This window comes from Pteropus medius, unplaced genomic scaffold (assembly GCF_902729225.1).
Source record: "Pteropus medius unplaced genomic scaffold, Ma_sr-lr_union100, whole genome shotgun sequence".
NCBI classification, from domain to species: Eukaryota; Metazoa; Chordata; class Mammalia; order Chiroptera; family Pteropodidae; genus Pteropus; species Pteropus medius.
Window position 1 is genome coordinate 23684928 of NW_024349803.1, and position 13537 is coordinate 23698464.

The 13537-nt window shown below is 56.1% G+C and overlaps 1 pseudogene; it reads right to left on the reverse strand.

Moving 5' to 3' along the window:
* Nucleotides 1-12833: 12833 nt before the first annotated feature.
* On the reverse strand, nt 12834-12940 carry LOC120582651 (uncharacterized; annotated as a pseudogene).
* Between the last annotated feature and the right edge of the window lie 597 nt (nt 12941-13537).

Sequence of the window (13537 nt, forward strand, 5' to 3'; positions counted from 1 at the left end):
GCTTGGCACTATTCCTGGCACACAGTAGACACTCATATCTGTCGAGTGAATTTGATTGACTTAAAAAATGCTTAATAAATTCTTAAATTTAAAATAGCAGTTCTACGAAAATATGCGAATTAGAAAAATCTCTCTGATGGAAGTGAATGAACATTTCTCAAGGAATCCAGTCGAACTGGTTTAGCTGGGTATCTTTGTATGCACCAAAGCTGCAGTGTTTGGGGTCCTGTCCCCGACAGTGAAACAGCTGGAATGTGTCCGGGATTCGGTGAGATGTCCTCGGTCAGGAAAAGCCCTCTCGTTATGGCCGGGGTCTCCGGCAGCAAACGAGAGCCTTTCGGAATCACCGATCCACTCCAGAACAGCTGGGGGATTCAGATTTCGATGTTTGCCAGGTTTCGCTGGGTTATGAAGTGAATTTAGGTAACGGATTGAAGCCCCGGCACCTGCAGCTTCACCACCTGCTGAACTTGTGGGTGTCGGCGCACCGGAGGCCAAGTGCCAGGCTGACCTCGTGGACGTGAACTTGGTCGTGTCTCATCAAACCCGTGTTTCAAACCGTGGTGCCACATCCGCGCTCGGACTAATGCCAGTGTCTCTGGACATGCGTGTCCTTGTCGTGGGGAAACCCCATTCTGAACAGCAGACGAAGGAGTGGGAGGGTAGAAAACTGAGTTGCACGTGGATGTGAACTTGACATTACGTCGGCTTTGTGTTCGGTTGGTTTCCGTCGATTTAGAGAATAGTGCTGTGGGTGCCCTAAGCTCCCTCTAGGGATTATTCAGTTTGAGGACCTCCCAAAGGAAAATGGGGTGCTGACGCCTTGACCTTGGCCCAGTCAGACCCGGGTTGGGGTTCTGACGTGTGGAACTAACTATACAATATAGATTCATATTGTGTGAACTGACAAATCTGTGCTGACTTATTATGGCACCTGCAGACGATTACCACCTGCTCTCTGAGAATACAAGCAACATTCAAAGTCTGGCACTTTCCGTGGCCATCTACTGGGCAAAGCGGGGCTTCCTGCCAGGGGGCCCAGCGGGGCCGTGCAGCCTGGCCCCACGCTCGTCAGAGTCCTCAGAAGTAGAGTTTTGGACACTGATCCCCGAACGGTTCCTTTGGAAACGGGACTAGGGACTAGGGAGGCCTGCAGAGAGGGGGAGGGACAGAACGGCTGGGCGGCGGAGAAGCCGGAACACAGCATTTACGGATTAAGTTCGCCGTCTTATACGGGGGCGGTTCGTGGCGCCCCAAAACAGGTACAGCGGTAACAACCAAGAACACTGGGCACAGGTCGTTACAACACATATGATAACAATGAGAAAGTCTGAAATATCGTGAGAGTTACCGAGCTGTGACGGGGACACGGAGGGAGCCAACGCTGTTGGAAAAATGGTGCCGGTAGGTGTCGATACACGGTGGCGACAGACTCCCCGTTTTTAGGAAAACGCAGGGTCTGTGAAGCACGGTAAAATGAGGTGTGCCTTATCATGTCTGTGTGTGTATACACACTTCATCCAGATGAATTTATCAGCATCCCCAGAAAAGCCATCGAGTGGTATAAAAACACCGTGGCTAACTCGTAACGGATGCCACGCGGGATAAGCCGGCTGCCTTGGGCCCGCCCACTGCACGTAGTAGAAAGACATTCTGGGACAAGTCGCCTGGGCCACGCAGCGGCTGGACCAGGACGGGCATCGGCCTGGGTCTGAGAAACTCGGAGGCCTAAAGTAGCGGCCGCACACACGTGAAGTCAAGAGGAGACCGTGGAAATCTCCGCAGCCTCCTGCTTCATTTCACCCGAGACTCAAAGCATTGGGGTGTGCCCCCCGAAACTGGAGTTTGGTACACCTGAAGTATTCTTTCTGCTCCAGACATTTTTATCGTTGAGAAGGAGGCAGGGTTGCAACGTGAACTTCTATCGCCATGGCCTAGAACCTTCGCTGCCTGAGCTCACCTCACAGGTCAGCCGGCACGTCACATTCTGGGGTCTTGCTCCCCGCCACCGGGAAGCCGGCCGTGATTTCAGGAGGCAGCTGAGATACGAGAACTGACATTCACACAATCAGTGACTCATGCCGGCAGAGACAGGCACGCCCATCTCAAAAATCATGGGTAGACTCTCTCCTTCAAAGCGGGTCTGCCGTGCACTTTGGCCTAATTATCGGGGTAATTTGGGTATTATCACTAGTTATCCGTGCACTTTGGCCTACATTATTGGGGTAATTTGGGTATTATCGCTAGTTGGTTAGACTCCTTAGCAAACATCAGTGAGCATTCTAGAATGTCTGAGCCGAAAGAAGCCTCAGGGCATCTAGTTTATCCCCAGAGTCATACAAATGGAAATGGTCCGAGAGGCTGGGGGCCACAGCAGGGTGTCAGCCCTGTTTATCCATCCCCAGGCACTGGTCCATCCTCTCTGCTTGCTGAAACTTAGACGATGCTTTCCTGTGACCGCCCCCCAAGTGTTTTCAGTCTCAGCGGTGACTACCCTGTGCCCCTCAGGCTGACAGCCGTGCCTCCTGTGACATCGGAATTCACGCGCCCTGAAGGAGGAAAAGATGAACTCGTAATCCCAGGTGTTTGCTGAATACACGAAAGGCATCCAGCCCCTTCTAGGTGGAGGCCACGGTGTCTGCAAGCAGAGTGACCGAAAGCGCCACCCACTCACCAGTGAGCTGGCCCTCCAAATACATTGTGTGGGAAAAATCAGCCGGCTCACCTTCCTTTCAACCCACCAAGCAATGAGTGTCTGCGGGCCGCCAACGATTCCCCGGACAGTCATCGTAATACGCTTCACGTTAGATAAAGGTGCCCATCCAGAGCCCTGAGATAAACTCGAATTTGATGTCAAACCTCATTCGAAGATATTATTTAAATGCGTCCAGCCTCAGGCCTTTGCTCGAACCTTCAGTCCCGGCTTCTCTAACTTCACCCCGAAGAAGCCCACGAAATGCCTGCCTGCGAGTGTGACCTTTCTAGGAACATTCGTTTTACTGTGAACGCTTGAGGGACAGGCGGAGCTCAGGTTTGGGACGTCTGCATTCTATTGTGCCACTTGATCTGTGTCCCTGGGCTAATAACAGATCTCACCCCAGAAGTGACACGCATAGGCGAGAAGGGTCACGCTAGGTGAGCACCATAGGTGAGAAGGGTCACGCTAGGTGAGCACCATAGGCGGACGAGCTATTTGCAAAGACTGAAAATGCGATAAAATACTCAACTTTGAAACTGCACATAGTAAAGTGTGATCTTTCTTCGATCGTCCTGAATGCACTTTAAAATTATGAGCGTCTCGGAGTCACCGCAGAAAATGTTTTTATACATCGTAAGACCATAGAACTTTGGAAATGAAAGGGCCTTTTTTGTCATCTGGTCGAGGGTTGACAGCTAGATTTTGTGCGGTTGTCAGCTACGGTCAGCCCTCCACAGTCACGGCTCCACGTTTGCCTCTTCAACCACCCACGGATCAAAAACATTCAGGAAAAGGTGTCCTGTTGTCGCTGATGCGTTTAGGGAGTGAGACCCACGATGGTTGTATGTTCTGAACACGTACAGACTTTTTTCTTTGTCATTATTCCCTAAACGATAGAGCATAACAACTAATTACACAGTGTTGACATGGTTTGAGGTGCTACAAGCAGCCTAGAGGTGGTTTAAAGTTTATGGGAAGATGTGCGTAGGTTACATGCAAATGCTATGCTGTTTTACATAAGGGTCTTGAGCATCTGTGGATCTGGGTGTCCACGAGGGGTACTGGAACCAGCCCCCACCCCCAGACGTACAGCTGACTGGCGCGGGTCCGGTGTGCTATACTGAAAAGGATTCTGAGGCTACTTACAGGCTCAGTGGACAAGTGTGATGTCGTCACTTAGCGATGTCTGCCATGGGCGGAGGAAAATGGTCACTGGCAGGACACACATTTGCTGGCCTTAATGATGCCCCCTCTTTATTTCGAACATAGGTGGCCTGAGGCCAAGCATAGTTCGAAGGATTCGCCAGAGACCGCCAGCTGGTCTGTGGTCGAGCTTGACTGGTCACTACTATTTCTACCATGACGTGCTAGCTCTGCAATATCAACTCGCAACTTCTAGAAAATAGGAACTCAAATAACGTCGTCTTTGATGGAAAAAAAACAACAACAAAGCAGAAAATAGACTTGGATGGTGATGTCACTTACCCGGGAAATTCCTGACAATCCACTGAACGGTTCAGGTGAATTTGAAGGTAATTTTCCCATGAGGCACCATGTGGTTTAGACTGTAATTTGCTTTCAGAATTTATATTTATCCACTCGATAAATGAGTTCCAACGCCCTCTCTCCGCAAGGTAGCGTGTTAGAATTGTGAGGACAGTAACGAGACATTTTGTGCAAACCCCTAGAATTCACTCCACGTTTGCTTGAGTCAGACAGCGACTCAGTCCCAGAGACTGAACAGCGAGCCACACCTGCCTCACAGGGGATGGTTTCCCGCAGGCAGTGTCTGGCATCGCGGCCGCAGGTGGAGCAGCTCTGCGTTGTGTTTAGATCTGCAGGGGACTCCAGGAAAACAACGACGGAGCCAGCGCTCCAAGCACAGGTGACACACGGTAGAGGAGCTGGCAGTGTTTCAAACTAAATGCCCAGTATTTCAAATCTTTTTATTGACGGACAGCACATGTACACAGATCGAAACCCACAACTCAGTGCGTTAACACACAGCGAACGGGGTGATCTCACCCATGAAACCGTCACCCAGACCCAGAAACAGGGCGGACACCCCCATCGCCCTCCCAGGCGTCACCCCTTACACCAGCGCCAAGGGGGACGGAACTGAGCTTTCCACTGATTTCTGAACGTTCGTACAGACAGAATCACACAGTGTCTCTCGCCCCACGCCTGGTTCCTCTCGCTCAGCTGTGCTTCGCCAGAGTCCGCGTTCGGAGCAGCCGCGTTTGGTCCGCTCTGGTCTGTGGCCCGTCACACTGACAAACGCACTGCGGGTTCTTTACCCACAGTCTCTGGAGGAGATTCGTGTCCCTCCCGCAGCGTTCTGGACGTGCGTGACCTGGTGGGGGGCATGTAACTACTTCCTAATGGTGTCCACAGTGGTGGTGACCGGTTTGTGCCCGAGCCGGTGGCAGCAGGGAGCTCCGCGGCCCCACGTCACCCACACTGGGTGTTCTCGGCGTATTTAACATTGATCAGTCTAGGAGGTCTCTGGCTGGGGTTTTGATTTGCGGGTCCCTGAGTTGCCACGGTAGGTGACACACTCGTGCGGGCCGGGGTTCGGGTCCCTCTTTTGTGCAGGACACGTGCACACCTCTTGCTCACGTGTCTGTGGGATTGTCTGTGTTTCTAATTTGCACAAGTTCTTTGAGAGGTGGGATTATAGTCAAAGTAAGAATGTCTGCTCGTCAAAGTCACCACGAGAGTGTCCCATCAGGTTGCGTCCAGACGCATCGACCACCCCGGTCACTTGGGAAGAGAGCGTTTAATGCAAAGCCTAGCTAACCGGACACCAAGCCGTCGACTAGGCAGCTGACCGGCACAAGGGCTTGTGGAGCAGGAACCAGCTCCCTCCCCAGGGACCGAGGCAGGACGAGCGGAAGGCTGGCCCCGCACTCACACTCGGAGCTGAAAGCCGGTTGTCGGAGGAGGTGCTGGGGGCTCGGAGAGGGCTCCGTGCTGGGAGAACCGCAGACCGGGTGGGATGGGAACAGCCCCACCCGCTGCCTGCCGTGAAGAGTGGCCAGCGGGGAGCCCGGGGCAGGCAGGCAGCACGTGCGCCCCTCCCCCAGCCCCCTATCAGCAGCTGTCAAAGCCCCGTTACCCACACAGAGGGGCGAGGTCGGAGCCCAGGGCCTGTCGCTTCATACCCAGCAAACCGGAGTCAGGGAGGGAGACGGAGGACAGGGCCCGGGAACTGGTGACACTGAGCGGTCGACGGTGGCTAACCCCAGGAAGGCCTCCCCACGCTGTCACGTCCCACCTGCTGCGGCCCGTGAGATGAGAACTCTGCGTCCTCAGTCGAAAGAAGAGGAAATAAAAGCACCAGGGTCTAAGTAACCTGCCCAAGGTCACACAGCCGGGATGTGCCAGATAGAGCAGGTGACAAGTCAAAGCTAATTCATTTTTATCTTCATGCTCAAATTCAAAAATAAAGAGGATTTACTATAAAACAAACAAACAAACAAAAAACGATAACAGATTATGGTAAGTGAGACATGAAAATTCACGGCAGGGCCCCTGACTTAAGGGAACTTTTAGAGGAATCAATATTTTCTGGTCATATGAGCTCATAAAAATCTGGCAGATGGCGTCAACATCTTTTCTCCTTTACCTTCTGCACGGCCTTTATCTTCTCGTGATGGCTCTTTCAGAAATCCTTGTCACCACGGTGATAAACCGCAGATGGCATCGACGTGGCTTGTTTGAAATCACACTGACTGTCGCTTTAATTGTGTGCTTTGTTCTAACAGATGATAATTCTCCTGGGGCGAGAACGGTCCTTTGCCCGAGCTGCCCGCGAAGCTGGAACCAGTAGGAAAATTCTAGCTCATCCACCTCCTGCGTGTGGCTATTCGGGCGTGGTCGATGCACCTGCCAGCACGGCCACGTCCCTCACCTCCCTGTGGACGCTGCCTGGACCTGCTCGTCTGTCCGGGCTTTGGAGAAATCACGAGAATTCGTGTGCTCATCTGTTCTCAGGCAGAAGGGTCAGGTAGACTGAAACCCTGACTCGCTCTAGCAGACGAGCCAGGTGGCAGTGTGTGGACTCGGGGTGGCTGCTAAGACTCCGTGGGCAGCCTCCAGGTCCCGGGCGCTGGGGCAGCCACCGCCACTGCCGTCCTCACCCACCTCTCCCCGGTACAACCTGTCCTCCACCTTGCAGCCAGGTGCAACCCGACCACGTGACTCGCCGCTATGGGGAAGGTGAAGTTCTTAGCAAGCCCGGCTCCCCGCGGCCTCAGGGGGCCAAGTGCAGCTTCACTCCCGACCTGGGGTCCTCACACGGGCGGTTCCCGCTGCAGCCTCCCCTCCCCGACTCCTCACGCTTCGGGTACTGTTCTCTCTTTCCCGAAGGAAGCGCTTTGTCTTCCCTCGCGGACAGGTCAGGTCCTCCGGGCAGAGGCTCGTTGTCCCCTGGCCTTCTCTGCGTAGCATCCTTCTGCTTCGCCCACGTCTGGCCTGTTTCCCCACTGGACTGCAGTCTGGAGAGGGTGAGCCTGTCCCGATCACCACCACGTGTCCTCAACCCCGAAGCCAGTGCCGGAGCATGGTCACGGCGGGGTCACCGGCTCCCATCCCATGGTCACAGCGGAGACACTGGCTCCCACGGTCACAGTGGGGACGCTGGCTCCATGGTCATAGCGGGGTGGCTGGCTCCCACGGTCAAGTGGGGACGCCGGCCCCCGTGGTCACAGCGGGGATGCCATGGTGCCCCGCCCCCTGGGTCTGCTCGGAGCCCCCTCCGTGAAGGCCAGTGCGGTCAGCGATCTCGCACGGTCACTGTCACTCATCTGTCTGTCCGGATAGGCTGTGACCCGATCATCACTCTAATGGTCACAGCAGCACACGTGAGGTCGTGGGGGTCACTGTATGAGCAGTCGGGTTGGGAGTGAGAAGTGGGGGGCCCCCCTTGAAATCGCTGCCCTGCCGCTCAGCCCCACCGCCCCCCAGCCTGCCCTCCCGAACCTGAGTCTGCACTTCCTGCCCGGCTTCTGTCCCCTATCACTGCTGTGACAGACGACCACACGCTCAGTGGCTGAAAACGACACAGTCCAGCATCTTACAGTCCTGGAGGTCAGAAGTCCAAAACCAGCCTCAGGGCCAACGCCAAGGTGTGGGTGGGCCACGGCCGTCTGGGGTCCCGGGGGGCATCCCTGGCCTTGCCTCTCCCAGCTTCTAGGGCCCACTGTGTACACTGGCTGTGGTCCCCCTGCCCGGACCTCTGCTTGTTGTCACGCCTCCTCTGACGCTGGCTCTCCTGCTTGCTTCTCACAAGGACAAGGACTCCAGTGTCACACCGAGCCGCCTAGACACTCCCCGATAGTCCCCACCTCAAGATCCTCACTTTACACATCCGCCAAGTCCCTTCGGCCACCTAAGGGACACAGTCACAGGTTACGGGGATGAGGATGTTATTCCTCGAGGCCCTCCCAGCCCCCGTTGGGTCTCCCACCATTTCTGGAGGGGAGACGCCCTCTCAGGGCCGAGGCTCACAGCCCTGGCCCCGCTTTGAAAGACAGCTGGGTCCTCTCTGTAAGCCACCTCCCCGACAGCTCATGCCACGACCGGGTAGACACAGGCTCGACTTTTCTGACCGTCACCTTCTTCTCCGGCTTGAATTCAGTCCAAGAGTTGATTATGTTTCTTTGCCCCGGCCCTGCCCTGGGCTGCTCACCAATTATGCAGAAGGAAGCGAGGCGCGGTCCCCGCCCTCAGCGACACCCCGCAGAGCTGGGTGAGGGGACACACAGAAGTAACGTTTCAGAGTGAAGTGGCAAATGCCTTCGTCGCTTAGATCAGGAGGTTTCTGAGCGAGGGAGAAAACCCTTTTGTGGGGAAAGTGTTATTGCCCTTTGCGTTCATCGATTATATCGCTGCCCGGGGCGCCGGGCCAGACACTGTCGTCAGCGAGATTTATGCCCGAGCGTTCCAGAACAGAAAGGCCTTTGCCAGTCTGTTCTTCCGGGCCCAAGCCTGGCACAGACAGGGCTTGGGGGTGGGGCGGGCTGGCCGATCCCAGGAGGCCCTGCTTTTCCAGGGATGGGCCTGGCGTAAATTTAAAACTGTACAGTCAGTTTGCTTGATTGGAACGTGGCTGCCCAGCGTCTCCGGCCCTCGGGACACTGGGACGAAGGGTGGCACACGAGGGGCGTCTGGCGCTTTAGACCTTGTCACGATACAGCAGAGCCGACGCCCCTCCGCCAGTTCCGAGCGCCCCAGCTTTCTGGAGCCAGAGAAGACAGCACAGGAGCGAGCAGCGGCAGCGGAACCTTGGAAAATGCATCAGTAGACCAAGGCCACGGGCGACGTCAGCAAGCACGCCCCGGCATAACTCCTCAACTCTGACCGTTCCCGCCACACTTAGGGCAGGGATCCGAAACCAAGGCCAACCTGAGACAGGGACACGGCACCGTCCAGAATCGCGGGGGGCCCTCGTCCTCACGCTCGCACGTTCTCCGGAGCAGCGTCGGTGGCTGCTTCTGCAGAGACCAGAAAATCCGAGTCTTTAGCAAACTCTAACGATGCCCTAAATTTAGTTTGTGGAAACCAAGTAGCAGTGACCCATATTTTTGAACTGCATTAATAAACAGCCCTTAGCCATGCGTCAGAATGAAAACCCACGGGATTGTGTCTGCTGTCCCCAAAGAAAGACTTCCATTCTGAGATGCATTTCCAGCCCGCACCCCGAGAAATGTCACTGCAGGTGAAGCCAGCCCCCTCCGCACGCCGCTGGTTCCTCTCTGTCGTCTTCCTGGGTGGGGAGCTGAGGGGCGCGCACGGGACTGCAGGAAGCAAGACTCGGGGCTACGATCGGCAGTCAGTGGAGGCGTCTGGACGTGGTTCCAGGCCGCGTTGAGACAAGGACCGAGTGGACAGGACGGAGGTCGAGAAACACAGTGAGCTGAGGTCTGAGGCACCTGCAGTCACAGAATCGTAGATGACAGGCCTGTCGGGACCAAGGCGATCTCCCCCGAACCTCCCATTTCATAGGGAGGAAGCGACTCGTGACCCCAAGACGCAGACACAGACGCTAGCTCGCACTTCTGCAGACTGCTGAGGTTCAGTGCAAGCACGCGTGCAAAGCACGCTCGTCCATTTGGGATCAGGGTGAGTGTTTCACCGATGCTTGCTCACCTCTGAGTGACAGAGATGGCGCTGTCTTCTGACTCAGCGGAGTGCTCTGGCAGGCTGCCAGCGGGCAGAATGGTCACCATCGACGATGGCCACGGCAGGGGCGTGGGGCTGGGCCCCAGCTCCGGCGGTTCAGAGGGGTTTCGTGTGTTTCCGTTCGCGTGGTAGTGACAGCTCAGCACGTGACTCCACCTGGGAAAGTCACCCCGGACAGATGCCGCGTGGGCTCCCGCTGCCACTGACGTGTGTGTCTCATCTCAGCTGCTACCGTGGCCTCTTTGGGAAAAAAATACAAACATCGTTTGAGCAGTTGTCCGTGCCAGGCCCCGGCCTAGGCCCATGAGCGAACGCAACAGGCAGCGATCTCTGGCCTCCCAGCTGAGCTTACGTTCTTGGAGGGGTTGGCAAGTTTTAAAAGTAAGGCTCAGAGAGTTTTAGAAGTTGATAAGTGCTTTGAAGAAAAATAAAGCAGAGCCGGAGGATGGAGGCGATGGGGCTGGGCCGAGTCGCAATTTGATGTCGGGTGGGTGGTCTGGGAAGGGCTCCCTAAGGTTAAGGGCCTGGATGACGGAAGGGGGCGAGTAGGGCATCTTGTGGGGAAAGGGCATTCCAGGCAAAGGGAGCCCCCTGGGGTGGGTGGGCGTGGCCCCTGCTTGGCAGAGGATGCAGAGGAACGAGCCTGGGGGGTTAGGGTTACAGCCACGGTGCATCCCAGGGGCCTTGCTGGCCACCACCAGCGACTGGCTCGCAGCAGGGTGGGGCGCGGACAGGGCGCTCTGAGCGGGGAGTCCCATGATCTGACTCGTCCGTTACCGGCATCCCTCTGGCTGCTTTGTTGAGAAGACGTTGAGAAGATGCTGGAACAGCGAGGGGGGAACCAGGGATCCGGCCTCGAGGCTGTCACAGTGACCCAGAGACGAGAGCAGCAACCGGGCGGACCAAGGCAGCAGAAACTTTGCCCCACGGAGACACAGATGGCACGGAAGACGGGAGGGAGCCTGGCTCGTCTCTCCCCGCCGATTACCCCGTGTAGAAGCCAGAAGTGGACAGGGCGGCGACTTCGTGCTTTGCTCTCCTCTCATCTGGTACCATTAGAGTTCATTCTTGAGCCCGAAGGCCGCGGTCCATGAATCTGCACATTTCCTTCCTTCTGGTTTGCAGGCTCATCAGGCGAGAAGAAATGTAGGAACTTAGTCTGATCCCCATTTCAGGATAAAAACCACTGAATTAAAAATAAGTGGTGAAGGGTCACACTTTCCTTCTTGGTTTTAATAACCAGGGCGGAATCCGGGGAACCTGCCTGCCGAGACGGTTTTGTTCACTGGTCATTTGCTCTTGTCCCTGTCAGATGCTGGAGCGGTGGGTGACCGGGCAGATTCTGGACGGCTGATGGGAAGGAGGGAGCAGATGGCGCGTGTGAATGGCCGTGTGAATGGCCAGGAGGAGAAGCGGGTGGGCGGGGAGTGGCAGCTCCCCGGATGTAGCTTCGGTGACCCGGAGCGGAGCACGAAAGAGGAACGCAAGAACGGACGTTTTTCCAGCCACATCTGCCGACCCCGCCAGGCTCACAGATGTCCTTGTTTGTCTACAGGGCTCTTGGTTGACCCAGGGGGCAGATGACAATTCCGGTGCCACCTCTGGGGAGGCCCGCCAGAGGTCAGAGTCTCCTGGCGTAGGGGCCAGATGCTTGCTGTGTGAAGAACCGTGTGCTGCAGGTAAGCACACCTGATGCTCCCCAAACCACGGGGAGACGGGCGATGCCACCGTGCAAGACGTGTGCATCTGTCTCCTGTCTCTCTCACACGCGTACCAGCCATGTCCTTGTCATCTTGTCGTCTGTCCTGCATTTTCCTTCTGTCATTCTGCTGCAGACTCATCCTTCGACTGACTGGACGATGGCCTTAACCCCACTTTCCCACCCCAATAATGCGTTCCGAGCTGCTGTTAGGGGCCTGGTCGTAAAAGGCGACACTGTCACTAATGGTGCAGACATCACGTACTGGAACAAAGCTGGGACACTGTGTGGTCCTCTCACTCTGCAAACAGGTAAACTGAGGCTGGAGCCCGCAGACTTGACCGAGGCCATGGGGTGATTCAGGGACACAAGGCAGAATGACGCAGAGTGGGTTTAATGTAGGGAAGAGGCAAGAGAATTAAAATGTTAATCAAGCCACATCAGAAACTGCGGTGTGCTGATCAGGCCTGTGGCCAGACCCGGGGAGGGCGGGGGGCGGGGGTTGTGGAGACCTGCAGAACAAAGGGACATCTCTGCTGGGACTGCTGACAGCCATGCCCCACACCTGTGCAGGGGAGACAGGAACCAACGGAGTCACTCCCTGTGGCCACAGCACGGGGAACCTATGCCTCAGAGGCCGGGACCCTCCGGCAGGCCTTTCACTCTCTACATTCTCACCTTTCCACCTGCGTACTCGGCCCCTGCCTCGCTGTGCGTCATGTCAAAGGAAATGGGTTAACAGAGTCTTTTACACTATAGCTCCCAGGGACCAACGAACGGTTCATACACTGACTTCTCGGAACACTCCGGGTCCCTCTCACTGTCCCTGTCATTCCGTGCCTCTGAGAGGAGACCGCGCTCTGTATGTGGAGTGTCACCCCTTTTCTATAAACTCCCCCTTGGACTCTGCCCTTGGCGTGTGTGTGGAATGCTCTTCGCCAAAGGCCTGTCTTCTCTCAGTACGGGGCTGAGTCTCCCCTCAACTCAGGGACGTTTGTCCTGTCCTGCATTAGGCTCAGCAGCCTTGCTCATTGGAGTTTTTGGTTTTTACCTTTTTGGCAAATTTTCGGAACAGTTTTCTGCATTTCGGGTTCTTCACTCCCCAGAGCAATGCGGCTTCCTCCTCTCCCCTCCTCCTTCCCACCATCTTTTTTTTAAATTTTTTTTTTTAGGCGAGGCAACCCTTGGTTGACCTCACAGATTGCAGGGACCTTGTCAGTTTACAATCCCTTATATTTTTTTTATTTTTTAGGCCTACAGCATCTGGTCTTCCTAGGTGGTCTCCCCTCCAAGTACTAACCAGGCCCGACCCTGCTTAGCTTCGGATGGGGCTTGTCCAGGGTGGCATGGCTGTAGACTCCCTACTATCTCTCGATATTTCATTTCATTTCAAGATTGTTCAGTTGCTGGTTTTCAGTTGCTAAAAAAAAAAGAAGAAGAAAGAAATCACGTTGAAGGACACTAAGAAGCCTGCGTCCATCATCCGAAGCAAAACTCGGGGCGCCGCCGCGCCCCTAACGCGCTGCGTGCCTTTCCGCAGAGCTCGGTCTCTTCGCGCAGAGGGGCTGCTTCTGCTTCTGCTTCTGCTTCTGCTTCTGCTTCTGCGGGCGGAGTCGTAAGGACACCCGTTCACACTGCGGCCCTGTCGCGGCCTCTGTCCGCTCTGCGCCATCAGGCACGTGGCTCTCGTTAATGACACAAGCTGACTTCGGAAGGGAGATGGGGGCTGCGGAGAACTGGGAAGACCTCCGGCCGCCCCGACCGCGACGTGCACGTTCTCCTTCAGGGACGGGCGCCGCGCCCGGTCTCCGCGCCCCGGCCCCCCGCGCCCCGGTCCCCCGCGCCCCGGTCCTCCTCGCTCCCGCGCGCCCCGGTCCCCGCGCGCCCCGGTCTCCGCGCGCCGGGCGGGCGAAGGCGCGCGCTCTGCGCGTGCGCGGCGGGCGGGCCCGGGGGCG